Genomic DNA, 14,326 nt, shown 5'->3' with positions numbered 1-14,326 from the left:
TCTGGGACCCTGATTCTAGCTAACTTTATGTAATGAAGAAGAGAGAGGATACTGTGTGGATTTTGTGTGTGATTTTGATACACTGTGCTGTGCTGGTTACTGTGCTGACCATTCTTTTTGCCACCATATCTATTAACAATTCTTCCTTGTCTGACTCTTTGCAAAGAGAGGGGCTGACCAAAGTAGATGTATAACCTATACTCTTGATGACTGATTTTCAGTTAGGTTTAACAGGTAGGATATTTAGTAGGATATTTAATTTCAGGAAGGGAAAGCCTTTAGGTTATGTTCCTTCGGATTTCTGGCAAGAGCTGGAACTATTGATAATTAAAATCTTCAGGGCCAACTCTAAGCTGGGGCTCCACAGCTGCAATTTCCCCTCCTTATACATACACAGCTTCCCACAGTCACTCAACACTGGGTGTTTTATTATTCCTTTTTGCTCCCTTTAATCAATTTACACTTCCATATGTAGTCTCTTCATTAAATTCTCTTCATTTGAAATATTTGGGTTAAATTCCATGTCTGTCTGGGACCATGACTTAATACAGCTAAGAAAGAGAATAAGTCTGGTTGCCAGAAACATGAGAATAAAGACATTTTAAGGAACACATATTCAATGAGGATTTTAAAGAGCTGGTCTTACAATGAAGGAATTATTTGAGGGACTTTGAAGGTGTTAAATGATCTGTGTTCTACATCTCATCTTCCTACTCTCTATTCCTATTCTCCAGATATTATTTGGTGAATAATTTCTGTGTAATCTACTAAAAGTTCTACATTGCATATTCAAATATATGATTTTCCTACCCCACCATATTCAATAACACTGAAGGAAAATACACCTGTCTCCTACTTTTCAGAGAGGAGAATGGTAAATTCCATTATAAATTTTACTCTTTTGACTATACACTAGAAGTTCTCAAGGGTGATGCCAGGACCATTAGCAGTGGTATTATCATCTGGGAATTAGTTAGAATTATGAATTCTTAAGCTTTGTCTCAAATATATTGAATCAGAAACTCTGGTGGTGGAGCCCAAATCTGAATTTTTACTAAACACTTCAAGTGACTCAAATAGACACCCAAGTTTTGTGATCAATAGACTACAAAGCACCTTTGAGTACCTCTCATCTTCACACATCTGATGGTCTTTGCTGTTCCAGACAGAATTGGGCAATCCTCTGACCTTAGGATCTGACACTTTCAACTGCATAGAGTAGGCATTCTTTAATATTGTTTTTTACTTTTTTTTCATTCTAGCTGGCTTACAGCATTCTGTCAATTTTCTACTATACAGCATGGTGACCAAGCTACACATACAAGTAACAATCCTTTTTCTTAAATTACCATGCTCCATCACAACTGACTAGACATATATCCTAGCACTATACAGTACAATATCATTTCCTATCCATTCCAAAGGCAATAGCCTGCACCTAATAACCCCAAGTTCCCAATACATCCCACTCCCTCCCCCTCCACACTGGCAACCATAAGTCTATTCTCCAAGTCCATGATTTCCTTTTCTGTGTAAAGGTTCATTTGTGCCATATATTAGATTGCAGATATGTGATATCATGGGGTATTTGTCTATCTCTTTCTGATGTATTTCACTCAGGATGAGAGGCTCCAGTTCCATCCAAGTTGCTGCAAATGGCATTATTTTATTCTTTTTATGGCTGAGTAGTATTCCATTGTGTATAACCTCAATTTACTTTTCTTTTAAAAAAGAATACTGATAATAATTACCATTATCTAATTTATAGTACTTTTGGTTAAAATACAATGGGATTCTACATTTGACATTTTTTTAAAGATCGTATATTGCAATAGGCAAGTATTGTTGATACGCATTAAGAGGGCCCCTACTGAGTAATTCCCTTAATATATCCTTCACCTGAATGTAAGCAGAATCTGTGGCTTGTTTCTATCCAATAGAATATGAAAGACAAAGGTGATAGGATATCATCTCCTTGATTAGATTTGGCTATATGTCTTATCTGAATGACAAAGAGAGAGAAAGAAAGGTTCTCCCATTGGCTTTGAAGAAGAAACAGCCCTATTGTGAACTGCTTATGGGAAAGACCTTGTGGCAGAGAACTGTGGGCAGCTTTTAGAACCTGACTGTTGTCTCCAGCTGATATCTAATAAGAAATTGGGGCCTTTGGCCATATAGCCAAAAGTAAATGAATTATAACATAAACCTGAGATTAGAACAGATTATTTTCTGATTGAGCACACACATGAGAACATGGTTCAGCCAATGTCTTGATTACATGTGTCCCTAGGGAAATAGGAAAAAAAAAAAAACTTCCTCAGATATACTAGTCACATTTCACATTTCAAGTGCTCATGCAATGCAGATACAGAAAATTATTATCATAAAAATTTTATTGAACAAGGCTCCTCTGGAGCTTCCTGAAGCCACAGCCTGAATCTGATACTTCCCCTAAAATTGAACCCTGATTTTGATTTTTCTCTTTACCTGTCCCATTTCTTGTACTCATTGCTTTCTCCTAGGCACATTTCCTTCATGAAATTTTGCATCAAAATCCTTGATTCTGGGTCAGATTCTGGGAGAGATTTATCTAAGTAAGACTCACTCATTTGAGAAATCAACTGTAAGGAATTTAAGTTCTTTATTTCTAAACCTGAATGCTAATTGCTAATGTCTACTTTCATTATTACTGATTTCTAACCCTCATTCCTTCATGGTACATCCCTTGATTAATAAATGTAGCAATCTGGACTATTGCATTTACAGTTTACAATTTTTTTCTCAGACATTATCTTAAGGGAGACATTTATTTATTTATTTTCTTTTTTAAAAAAATTTTATTATAGCTGATTTACAATGTTCTGCCAATTTCTACTGTATAGCAAAGTGACTGTTTATGTACGTGTGTGTGTGTGTATTCTTTTTTCACTTTATCTTCCATCATGTCCCATAACAAGTGATCAGATATAGTTCCCTGTTCTACACAGCAGGATCCCATTGCTTATCCACTCCAAATACAAGATTTTACATCTACCAACCCCAAACTCCCAGTCCATCCCACTCGCTCCCCTTTCCTCTTGGCAACCACAAGTGTGGCCTCCATGTCCATGAGTTTGTTCCTTTTCTGTAGATAGTTCATTAATGCCATATATTAGATTGTAGATATAAGTGATATCATAGGGTAGTTGTCTTTCTCCTTCTGACTTACTTCATTTAGGCTCAAATTCCATCCATGTTGCTCTACTCAGTCAACTCTTAGTTGTTGTTATTTTTGGTTCTCTAGCTTTGCTGTCATAGCATTCTCAGTTAAATTAATCAGATCTGATTTTGCAATATTTGAAGTTGTTATTGTTGCTACTTGCTTTAGCAAGAAATTCAAGAGCAATATTACATTACACAGGAATTGTTCAGATTCTTGTATAGTTTTAACAGGAATGCCCCATTTGAGATCATGATTCTGAGCACTCATTTTCTGCTGTGGTTATTTTCCTGTTTTCTACTCTATCCAATGGGATCACGCCTTTGCTTTTTTTGTTGCTCATCTATGTATTTTGAGATTTTCAAATGCAGTCCCTGTAGATCAAAAATAAAGGTGAGGGTTTGCCAATGGGCACAGAGGAGATAGCTAGCTTGGACCATTAGATATTCTCAAAGTTTATCATTTTTTTCCTTTGACTCTAACTTTTATCATGATAATTTCCTCCATATTTCCTAGTTTATTAATATATGATTTGATCTTATTTTTTTGCTATTTTCATTTGGTTGAGAGTTTTGTTGGGTTCATAACTGAAAATAAATGAAGGAATGCTTCATTTATTTTCCTCCTGGCAAATGTATTTTTAGCTTTTAAGGCTTTTTTTTTTTTTTTTTTTTTGCTAATTAACATTGTTCCCAGTTACATTCCTTAAACCAAATTATCTGTGCAATTCATATATTTCACCAGGTCACTGCTCATGTGGAGAGGCATTTAAAAATGTATCATACCTGCGCTGGTTAATAGTAGCCAATCTGTATATGTAGCTATTAATGTCCTTATTTTAAGATTGGAGAACCTGAAAATATTTGTAACTAGTCTAAGACCATATTTCTAACAAGTTACTATATGTAAAGAGACATTAAATAAATAAATAAATAAATAAATAAATAAATAAATAAAACTATGACCTGAACCACACTTCTGAAGGTGACCATTCTGTGCTTAATAATGGATACATTTTAGATAATTTAAATAAAATTTTATTTTATTTTGCTATTATAGACAATGCATACTTCCTTTTATATTCACTAATAAATGTTTGTGTTTGCAAGATGAAAAAAAAATTCTTGCTGAGATTTGTAGAAAATGTTGTCATTTTAATTAACATTTCTAAATATTAGTAATTGTTATTTAGTGCTTCAAAGTCAACCACATACCCACTGCTAAATTTCTGAGTATTTTAAACCAGGAAATTTTTCTTCTTGGAAGTGAAGTGTAAATTTGTTTTTCTGTTTCTAGTCTGGAAATATCATAAAAACTGTGTAACTTGTTCTAAATTTATTCTTCCTTTGCTAATTTTCCCTCTAACATGTGGTACTTATGCAAAAACTTCTTATGATGGATTAAAATTGTATTTTAAAAAATAAACAAGATCTTTGAGATTTTGGTCTTAAGAAATACAAGGTAATTGGAAGTGCTTTGGAATTTGGCACAGGAAGGAATAAAACCAATTTCTTCAATAAATTAAGTGTTTTTATGCATACAAATGTAGCAATCTTCCCCCCACTTCCCTTCATTAGTCTATCTCCCCATTTCCCTAGTCTTATGCCAATGACTTATCTCACATATTGATCCCTTAGGTCTTCATGGGAACTATGGTTTCTTGTTTTGCATCCTAAATCTTAACCACTTGACTGTTATTTGGAATCTCTTCTTTTTCTCCCATTCCTTTACATACAGGAGTGCCAGAAACTTCCAATTTTCCTTCAGTGGCTGACTTGGATCTCATTCTGAATAGATTTATCATCTAGAACCTTTTCTGTCTGTATTCAACTTGATGTTATATAGTTAAGTGGATTCTAACCAACTTTCTTGAACCATCCACTTAGTTCCATTTCTACTACCTTCAGACGCTTGTCTAAGCCACTGTATTCTCTCACCTGTTGAATGCAGTAGATTCCTAATGGGTCTCCCATGTCAAGCTCTTGGCCTTTTCAGTCCATTTTCCATGCTACAAACAAGGAAATTGTTTTAATCTGGTGATTTTCATGATCAAACCTTCCTAGCCACCCTTTACTCTTAGAATTAATACTTAAATCTCTGATGCAGATTGTGAGCCTTACCTGATATGGCTTTACCTTTACCTGGCATTGTTAATCCATATACCTTTTCCAAAAGCCATGCTTCCTCCTATTGCAGGACTTTCACATAAATTCCCTCTGCCTAATAACCATCTTTCCCTTGTCTCTATCTAAATCACTGGCTTATCCTTTAGGTCTTTGTTTCATTTTTTTTTCTCCTAGAGAATTATTCCTGTCTTGTAGAATAGATAAAGCTTCATTTTATAAACTTTCATAGTATCTCCTTTCTGTGTGCTTAACTCCTGTACTATGCTCCAGATAATTATTACCATTTGTTATCACGTTATGACCCAAGAGCATCAAGACAATATTTATCTTGTTCACAGCTGTATTTCTAGGTATACATATAGAGCATTATGTTCTAACAGCAAATATTAGATGATGAATGAGTGAATGAATGAACTGATACATAGAACCTTCAATTGTTAGCAGAGTGGGAGGCTTCCTAAAAGATAGCATTTATTGAGGTTTACAAAATGCTAAACATTTTTATGAACTTCAATATTTTAGTTTTATTTTATACTAACATAAATACACATTATATTCACATTTTATAAACATATATACATATCTTATATTCACAGCACACTCTATCGCATATAAACACATACTTACACATGTATTGACTTCTCAGTTTGTACCTTGATTTATGATTTATACTAACATCAGGGTGAGGGTGGGATAAGCATCTAAAAAGAACTGTGTTCAAAGAGGCCTTCACTCTTATTGCTATTATAGAAATGTCCTTCCCACCCCTTATCCCCCTCACAGATAAGGTCTGGGGGTATATGTGTGGCCAACAGGAGGACTTGGCAGAAGGAAACAAATATGAACTAAGGTTTTTTCTTGAGGCAAAATTGTATTTTTTTTTGAAAAAGCAGGTTCCATTTGTGCATTTTTGAGTGATTTCCCACTAATCCTTTAGGCTCTTTGAGTAAATATTTTTTGGTGTGCCAATCATTTTGAGTGTATTTAACTCATTAAAAGATCAAATTATGTGTAGCATGCTATGCAGCTGAGATAGAGAAGAAAGGAATTGGGCTGATACTTTGCAAAACTTCTCTCTGTTGATTAATTCAGAATTTTATATGAAAATCAGACATAATTTTTTCTTATAGCTTTTCAGTGATAATTAAAACTATTTTACTCCTATTATAAATAACATTCAGAATTAACTTGATAAATACCATGTTTGAAAAAAAAGTGTTTATTTTCCACAAATATTTATTTGCTAATTATGGGAATCACCAAATGAAAAAGCTAGCCATTTTTGCTATGTTACTCTTATTATTATTATTATTATTATTATTATTATTTTATTTTGCTTTTTGCTTTTTAGGGCCATACTCATGGCATGTGGAAGTTCCCAGGCTATGGGTCAAATTGGAGCTACAGCTACTTGTCTACACCACAGCCAAGGCAATCAAGATCTGAGATGTATCTGTGCCCTACACCACAACTCACAGCAATGCCAGATCCCCAACCCACTGAGTGAGACCAGGGATCAAACCCACATTCTCATGGATACTAGTCAGATTAATTTCCAATGAACCATAGTGGGAACTCCCTTTGCTGTGTTATTTTATCTATTCTTATTCCCTGTGTTGTTCTTGAAAATCTGTAATTTGGAAATTACAAAATATGGCATGGGTGGTGGAATATTACAACACATTTAAAATATATACATTTTATTAATTTAGGAACAGTAAGCTTAGGCCAGAACATTTCATTATGGATTCAAGCTCCTTGATTTTTATGTCTTAATTAATAAATTTTGGGGGAGTTCCCGTCGTGGCGCAGTGGTTAACGAATCCGACTAGGAACCATGAGGTTGCGGGTTCGGTCGCTGCCCTTGCTCAGTGGGTTAACGATCCGGCATTGCCGTGAGCTGTGGTGTAGGTTGCAGACTTGGCTCGGATCCCTTGTTGCTGTGGCTCTGGCGTAGGCCGGTGGCTACAGCTCCGATTCAACCCCTAGCCTGGGAACCTCCATATGCCGCGGGAGCGGCCCAAGAAATAGCAACAACAACAACAACAACAACAACAACAACAAAGACAAAAAAAATAAATAAATAAATAAATTTTGGGGTTTTTGTTCTTCCCTACTGTGACTATATTTTCATTTTCAATATCAGCAAATTCAGTTAATAGATAATGCCTCAAGAATAATCTGACAAGAGACACTGAAGTCAGGATGACAGGAAGATGTGTTTTACAAATAAAGTATATTTAACAAAGGTCCAGTGGTATCTTTGCCTCCAAGAATGATCAGAAAATCAAGCCCACATTTGTTCATTCATCTGTGTGCTAAAGTTGGGGTGACTCGCTCAGCCCAATCAATGTGGTATTAGGTAAATTTTATCACTCTTTAAGTAAAATGCATTCAAAAATGGGCCATTTTCTTGACAGATTATATAATTAGATTATCTATAATCTACAGAATTGCATTCATTAAATATTGACATGGAATCCCCTGTTTAGTGAAATAAGGTACTTGCTGTTTAATGTTAGTTATTCATAAGAAATAGCATATGCACTAAAACTTCCTTAAACTTATCAAGGTATTTGAATATGCAATTTTTTATTTCCCTCTATATGCCATTAAGTTGATGTAGGTAGGAATGAGGGTGCATTGTTAATGCAATCAATTGAAATATGTCTAAAAGGGAGGAATAGAATTACTGAATATTAATCATGACTCCCTGATAATAGATTTTTTACCATGTAGTTAAAGAAAGACTCCTCTTCAAAATCAATTCTTTCAGCTTTTTTTCCATCGAGTATGATATTTGCTGTGGGTTTGTCATAAATGTCTTTTATTATGTTAAGATAATACACCCATTTTGGTAAGAGTTTTGATCATGAAAGGATGTTGGACTAGGTCAAATATTTTTCTGCATCTATTGAGAGGATCATGTGGTTTTTGACCTTTCCTTTATTTTATTATTTTTTTTTTTGTCTTTTTGGCATTTCTTGGGCTACTCTGGTGGCATATGGAGGTTCCCAGGCTAGAGGTCTAATCGGAGCCGTAGCTACTGGCCTATGCCAGAGCCACAGCAATGTGGGATCCAAGCTGCTTCTGCAACCTGCACCACAGCTCACGGCAATGCTGGATCCTTAACCCACTGAGCGAGGCCAGGGATCGAACCCACAACCTCATGGTTCCTAGTCAGATTATTTAACCACTGTGCCACGAAGGAACTCTGACTTTTCTTTTCTTAATGTGGTGTATGGCATTGATTTGTGAATGTCAAATCATCCTTGTGAACCTGGGATGAATCCCACCTGATCACAGTGTATGATCTTTTTGATATGTTGTTGGATTTGGTTGGCTAAAATTTTTTTGAGAATTTTTGCATCTATATTCATCAAAGATATGGTTGATAGTTTTCTTTTTTGGTGGTATCTTTGGATTTGGAATTAGGGTGATGGTGGCATCATAGAATGTCTTTGGGAGTGGTCCTTCTTTAGCCTTTTGAAAAATTTTAGGGAGGATGGCTATAAGTTCCTCCTTGCATGTTTGGTAGAATTCACCTGTGAAGCCATCTGGTCCTGGACTTTTACTTGTAGGGAGTGTTTTAATGATATATTCCATTTCATTTCTAATGATCTGTCTTTTCAGTTGATCTATTTCTTCTTGATTCAGTTTTGGCAGTCAGTAAGTCTCTAGAAAATTGTCCATTTCTTCTTGGTTGTAAAACCAGGAAAGCTGCATACAAATCAATGAGACTACGACACACCCTCACACCATGCACAAAAATAAACTCAGAATGGCTGAAAGACTTAAATATAAGACAAGACACCATCAAACTCCTGGAAGAGAAAATAGGCAAAACATTCTCTAACATCAACCTTACAAATGTTTTCCAAGTCAGTCTCCCAAATCAACAGAAATAAAAACAAAAGTAAACCAATGGGACCTAATCAAACTAACAAGTTTTGCACAGCAAAGGAAACCAAAAAGAAACCAAAAAGATGACTTACAGAATGAGGGAAAAAGTTTTAAATGATGCAACAGACAAGGGCTTAATGTCTAAAATATACAAGCAACTTATACAACTTAACAGCAAAAAAGTCAACAACCCATTTGAAAAACAGGGGAAAAGACCTGAATAGACATTTCTCCAAGGAGGATATACAGATGGCCAACAAGCACATGAAAAAATGCTCAACATCCCTGATTATTAGAAAAATGCAAATCAAAACTACCATGAAATACCACCTCAAACCAGTCAGAATGGCCATCATTAATGAGTCCACAAGTAACACCTGCTGGAAAAGGTGTGGAGAAAAGGGGAACCCTCCTGCACTGTTGGTGGGAATGTAAGCTGGTACAACCACTGTGGAGAACAGTATGGAGGTACCTTAGAAATCTATACATAGAGCTACAATATGGCCCAGAAATCCCAACTCGGGCATATATCCAGACAAAACTTTCCTTAAAAAGACACATGCACCAGCATGTTCATTGCAGCACTATTCACAATAGCAAAGACATGGAAACAACCCAAATGTCCATTAACAGATATTTGGATTAGGAGGATGTGGTATACATAAACAATATAATATTACTCTGCCTTAAAAAAAATATTGTCATTTGCAGCAATATGGATGGAACTAGAGATTAATATTAAGTGAAGTAAGTCAGAAAGAGAATGACATATATCATATGATATCACTTATATCTGGAATCTAATATATGGCACAAAGGAACCCCTCTACAGAAAAGAAAATCATGGACTTGGAGAAGAGTTTTGTGGTTGCCAAGGGGGATGCGGAGATAGTGGGACGGATTGGGAACTTGGGGTTTATAGATGCAAACTATTGCCTTTGGAATGGATTAGCATGAGACCCTGCTGTGTAGAACTGGGAAATATATTTAGTCACTTATGATGGAGCATGTTGATGTGAGAAAATAGAATGTATGCATGTATGTGTAACTAGGTCACCATGATGTACAGTGGGAAAAAATTGTATTGGGGAAATAACAATTAAAAAATAAAAAATATAAAAAATCAATTGTGCCAAAATTATACAAAAGAAAACAAAACATTTAAAAGAGTTCTTTTTTTTAATTTTTAAAAATTTTTTCCTGCTAAACAACCATGGGATCAAGTTACTCTTACATGTATACATTTTTCCCCCACCCTTTGTTCTGTTGCAACATGAGTATCTAGACAGTTCTCAATGCTACTCAGCAGGATCTCATTGTAAATCAATTCTAAGTTGTATCTGATAACCCCAAGCTCCCGATGATCCCTCCCACTCCCTCCCACTCTCCCCCGGGGAAGCCACAAGTCTATTCTTCAAGTCCATGATTTTCTTTTCTGAGGAGATGTTCATTTGTGCTGGATATTAGATTCCAGTTATAAGTGATATCACATGGTATGTGTCTTTGTCTTTCTGACTCATTTCACTTAGTATGAGATTCTCTAGTTCCACCCATGTGGCTGCAAATGGCATTATGTCATTCTTTTTTATGGCTGAGTAGTATTCCACTGTGTATATATACCACATCTTCCTAATCCAATCATCTGTTGATGGACATTTGTGTTGTTTCCATGTCCTGGTTATTGTGAATAGTGCTGCAATGAACATGTGGGTGCATGTGTCTCTTTCAAGTAGAGTTTGTCTGGATATATACCCAAGAGTGGGATTGCGGGGTCATATGGAAGTTCTATGTATAGGTTTCTAAGGTATCTCCAAACTGTTCTCCATAGTGGCTGTACCAGCTTACATTCCCACCAGCAGTGCAAGAGGGTTCCCTTTTCTCCACAGCCCCTCAAACACTTGCTATTTTTGGACTTATGAATGATGGCCATTCTGATTGGTTTGAGGTGGAATCTCATGGTAGGTTTGATTTGCATTTCTCTTATAATCAGCGATGTTGAGCATTTTCTCATGTGTTTGCTGGCCATCTGTATATCTTCCTTGGAGAACAGTCCATTCAGGCCTTTTGCCCATTTTTCCATTGACTGATTGTCTTTTTTGCTGTTGAGTTGTATAAGTTGCTTGTAAAATCTAGAGATTAAGCCCTTATTGGTTGCATCCTTTGAAACTATTTTCTCCCATTCTGAAAGTTGTCTTTTTGGTTTCTTTTGGGTTTCCTTTGCTGTACAAAAGCTTTTCAGTTTGATGAGGTCCCATGGGTTTATTTTTTGCTCTTATTTCTTTTGCTTTGGGAGACTGACCTGAGAAAATATTCATGAGGTTGATGTCAGAGAGTGTTTTGCCTATGTTTTCTTCTAGGAGTTTGATGGTGTCCTGTCATATATTTAAGTCTTTCAGCCATTTGGAGTTTATTTTTGTGCATGGTGTGAGGGTGTGTTCTAGTTTCATTGCTTTGCATGCAGCTGTCCAGGTTTCACAACAATGCTTGCTGAATAGACTTTCTTTTTCCCATTTGATGTTCTTGCCTCCCTTGTCAAAGATTAATTGACCATAGGCATCAGGGTTTATTTCTGGGTTCTCTATTCTGTTCCATTGGTCTGCCTGTCTGTTTTGATACCAGTACCACACTGTTTTCATGACTGTGGCTTTGTAGTACTTCTTGAAGTCTGGGAGAATTATGCCCCCTGCTTGGTTTTTGTTTCTCAGGATTGCTTTGGTGATTCTGGGTCTTTTTTGTGGTTCCATATAAATTTTTGGATTGTTTGTTGAAGTTCTGCGAAAAATGTCATGGGTTATTGGATAGGGATTGCATTGAGTCTGTAGATTGCTTTGGGTAGTATGGCCATTTTTATAATATTGATTTTCCCAATCCAGGAACATGGACTATCTTTCCATTTCTTTACATTTTCTTTCATTTCTTTGATTAAAGTTTTATGGTACTCAGCATATACATCCTTTACCTCTTTGGTCAGGTGTATTCCAAGGTATTTGATTTTTTGATGTACAATTTTAAAAGGTATTGTCTTTCTGTATTCCTTTTCTCATATTTCATTGCTGGTATACAGAAATGCGACTGACTTCTGAATGTTCATCATCTATCCTGCTACTTTGCTGAATTTATTAATCAGTTCAAGGAGTTTTTGGGTGGAGTCCTTAGGGTTTTCTATGTATAGTACCATGTCATCTGCATACAGTGACAGTTTTATCTCTTCTCTTCCTATTTGGATGCCTTTTATTTCTTTGGTTTGTCTAATTGCTGTGGGTAGGACTTCCAAAACTATGTTGAAGAGCAGTGGTGAGAGTGGGCATCCCTGTCTTGTTCCAGATTTGAGTGAGAAGCCTTTCAGTTTTTCCCCATTGAGTATTATATTTGCTGTGGGTTTATCATAAATGGCTTTGATTATGTTCAGGAATGTTCCCTCTATACTCACTTTGGTGAGGGTCTTGATCATGAATGGATGTTGGACTTTGTCAAATGCTTTTTCTGCGTCTATTGAGATGATCACATGATTTTTGACTTTTCTCTTGTTAATGTGGTGTATGATGCTGATTGAATTGCATATGTTGAACCATCCTTGTGAGCCTGGGATGAACCCTACCTGGTCATGGTGTATGATCTTTTTGATATGTTGTTGGATTCAGTTGGCTAAGATTTTGTTGAGAATTTTTGCGTCTATATTAATCAAAGATATTGAGTGATAGTTTTCTTTTTTGGTGGTATCTTTGTCTGGTTTTGGAATGAGGGTGAGGGTGGCATCATAGAATGTCTTTGGGAGTATTCCTTCTTCTTCAACCTTTTGAAAGAGTTTAAGGAGGATGGGCACCAGTTCCTCTTTACATGTTTGATAGAATTTCCTGTGAAGCCATCGGGTCCTGGGCTTTTATTTGTAGGGAGTGTTTTTATGACTTCATCAACTTCATTTCTAGTGATCGGTCTGTTCATTTGGTCTCCTTCTTCTTGACTCAGTTTTGGCAGGCTGTAAGATTCTAGAAAATTGTCCATTTCTTCCAGATTGTCAAACTTGTTGCCATATAGTTGTTCATAGTATTCTCTTATGGTTTTTTTTATTTCTGCAGAATCCGTTGTGATTTTTCCTTTTTCATTTCTAATTTTGTTTATTTGGGTTCTTTCTCTCCTCTTCTTAGTGAGTCTGGCCAGGGGTTTGTCAATTTTGTTTACCTTTTCAAAGAACCAGCTCTTGGTTTTATTAATTTTCTCTATTGTTTTTTGAATCTCTATTTTATTGATTTCCTCTTTGATCTTTATAATGTCCTTCCTTCTGCTGACTTTAGGTCTTTTTAGTTCTTCTTTTTCCAATTCGTTTAGGTAGAGGGTTAAGTTTTCAACTTGGGATCTTTCTTCTTTTTTGAGAAAGGCATGTATCACTATGAATTTCCCTCTGAGCACTGCTTTTGTGGTGTCCCATAAATTTTGAGAGGTTGTGTCTTCATTCTCATTTGTCTCAAGGTGTTTTTTTAATTTCCTTCTTGATTTCCTCATTGACCCATTGGTTTTTTAGTAGCATGTTGTTTAGTCTCCATGTAGTAGGTATTTTCTCATTTCTTTTCCTGTGGTTGATTTCTAATTTCATGGCCTTGTGGTCATAGAAGATACTTGAAATAATTTCTATGCTCCTAAATTTGTTGAGGTTAGCTTTGTGTCCCCAGATGTGGTTGATTCTTTAGAAGGTTCCATGTCACTTGAGAAGAATGTGTATTCTGACTTTTTTGGATGTAGTGTCCTGAAGTTCTCAATTAAGTCTAACTTTTCTATTTTTCCTTTGGGATTTCTGTTGTTTTATTGGTTTTCTCTCTAGAGTATTTGTCCATTGGTGTGAGTGGGGTATTAAGGTCTCCTACTATGATTGTATTCCCATTGATTTCTCCCGTTATGTCTGTTAATATTTGTTGTATGTATCTGGGTGCTCCTGTATTTGGGGCATATATGTTGATGATAGTAGCATCCTCTCCTTGGATGGATCCCTTAATCATTAAATAGTGTCCTTCTTTGTCTTTCTTTATGTCTTTTGTTTTAAACTCAATTTTGTCTGATATGAGTATTGCAACTCCTGCTTTCCTCTCATGTTTACTGGCATGAA

The sequence above is a fragment of the Sus scrofa genome, chromosome 12 (genome assembly GCF_054392235.1).
Source record: "Sus scrofa isolate SSC_HxYL_T2T_F1_AM1 chromosome 12, Sscrofa_HxYL_maternal_Yorkshire_Landrace_v2.0, whole genome shotgun sequence".
Classification (NCBI taxonomy): domain Eukaryota; kingdom Metazoa; phylum Chordata; class Mammalia; order Artiodactyla; family Suidae; genus Sus; species Sus scrofa.
This window is presented reverse-complemented; position numbering follows the sequence as displayed.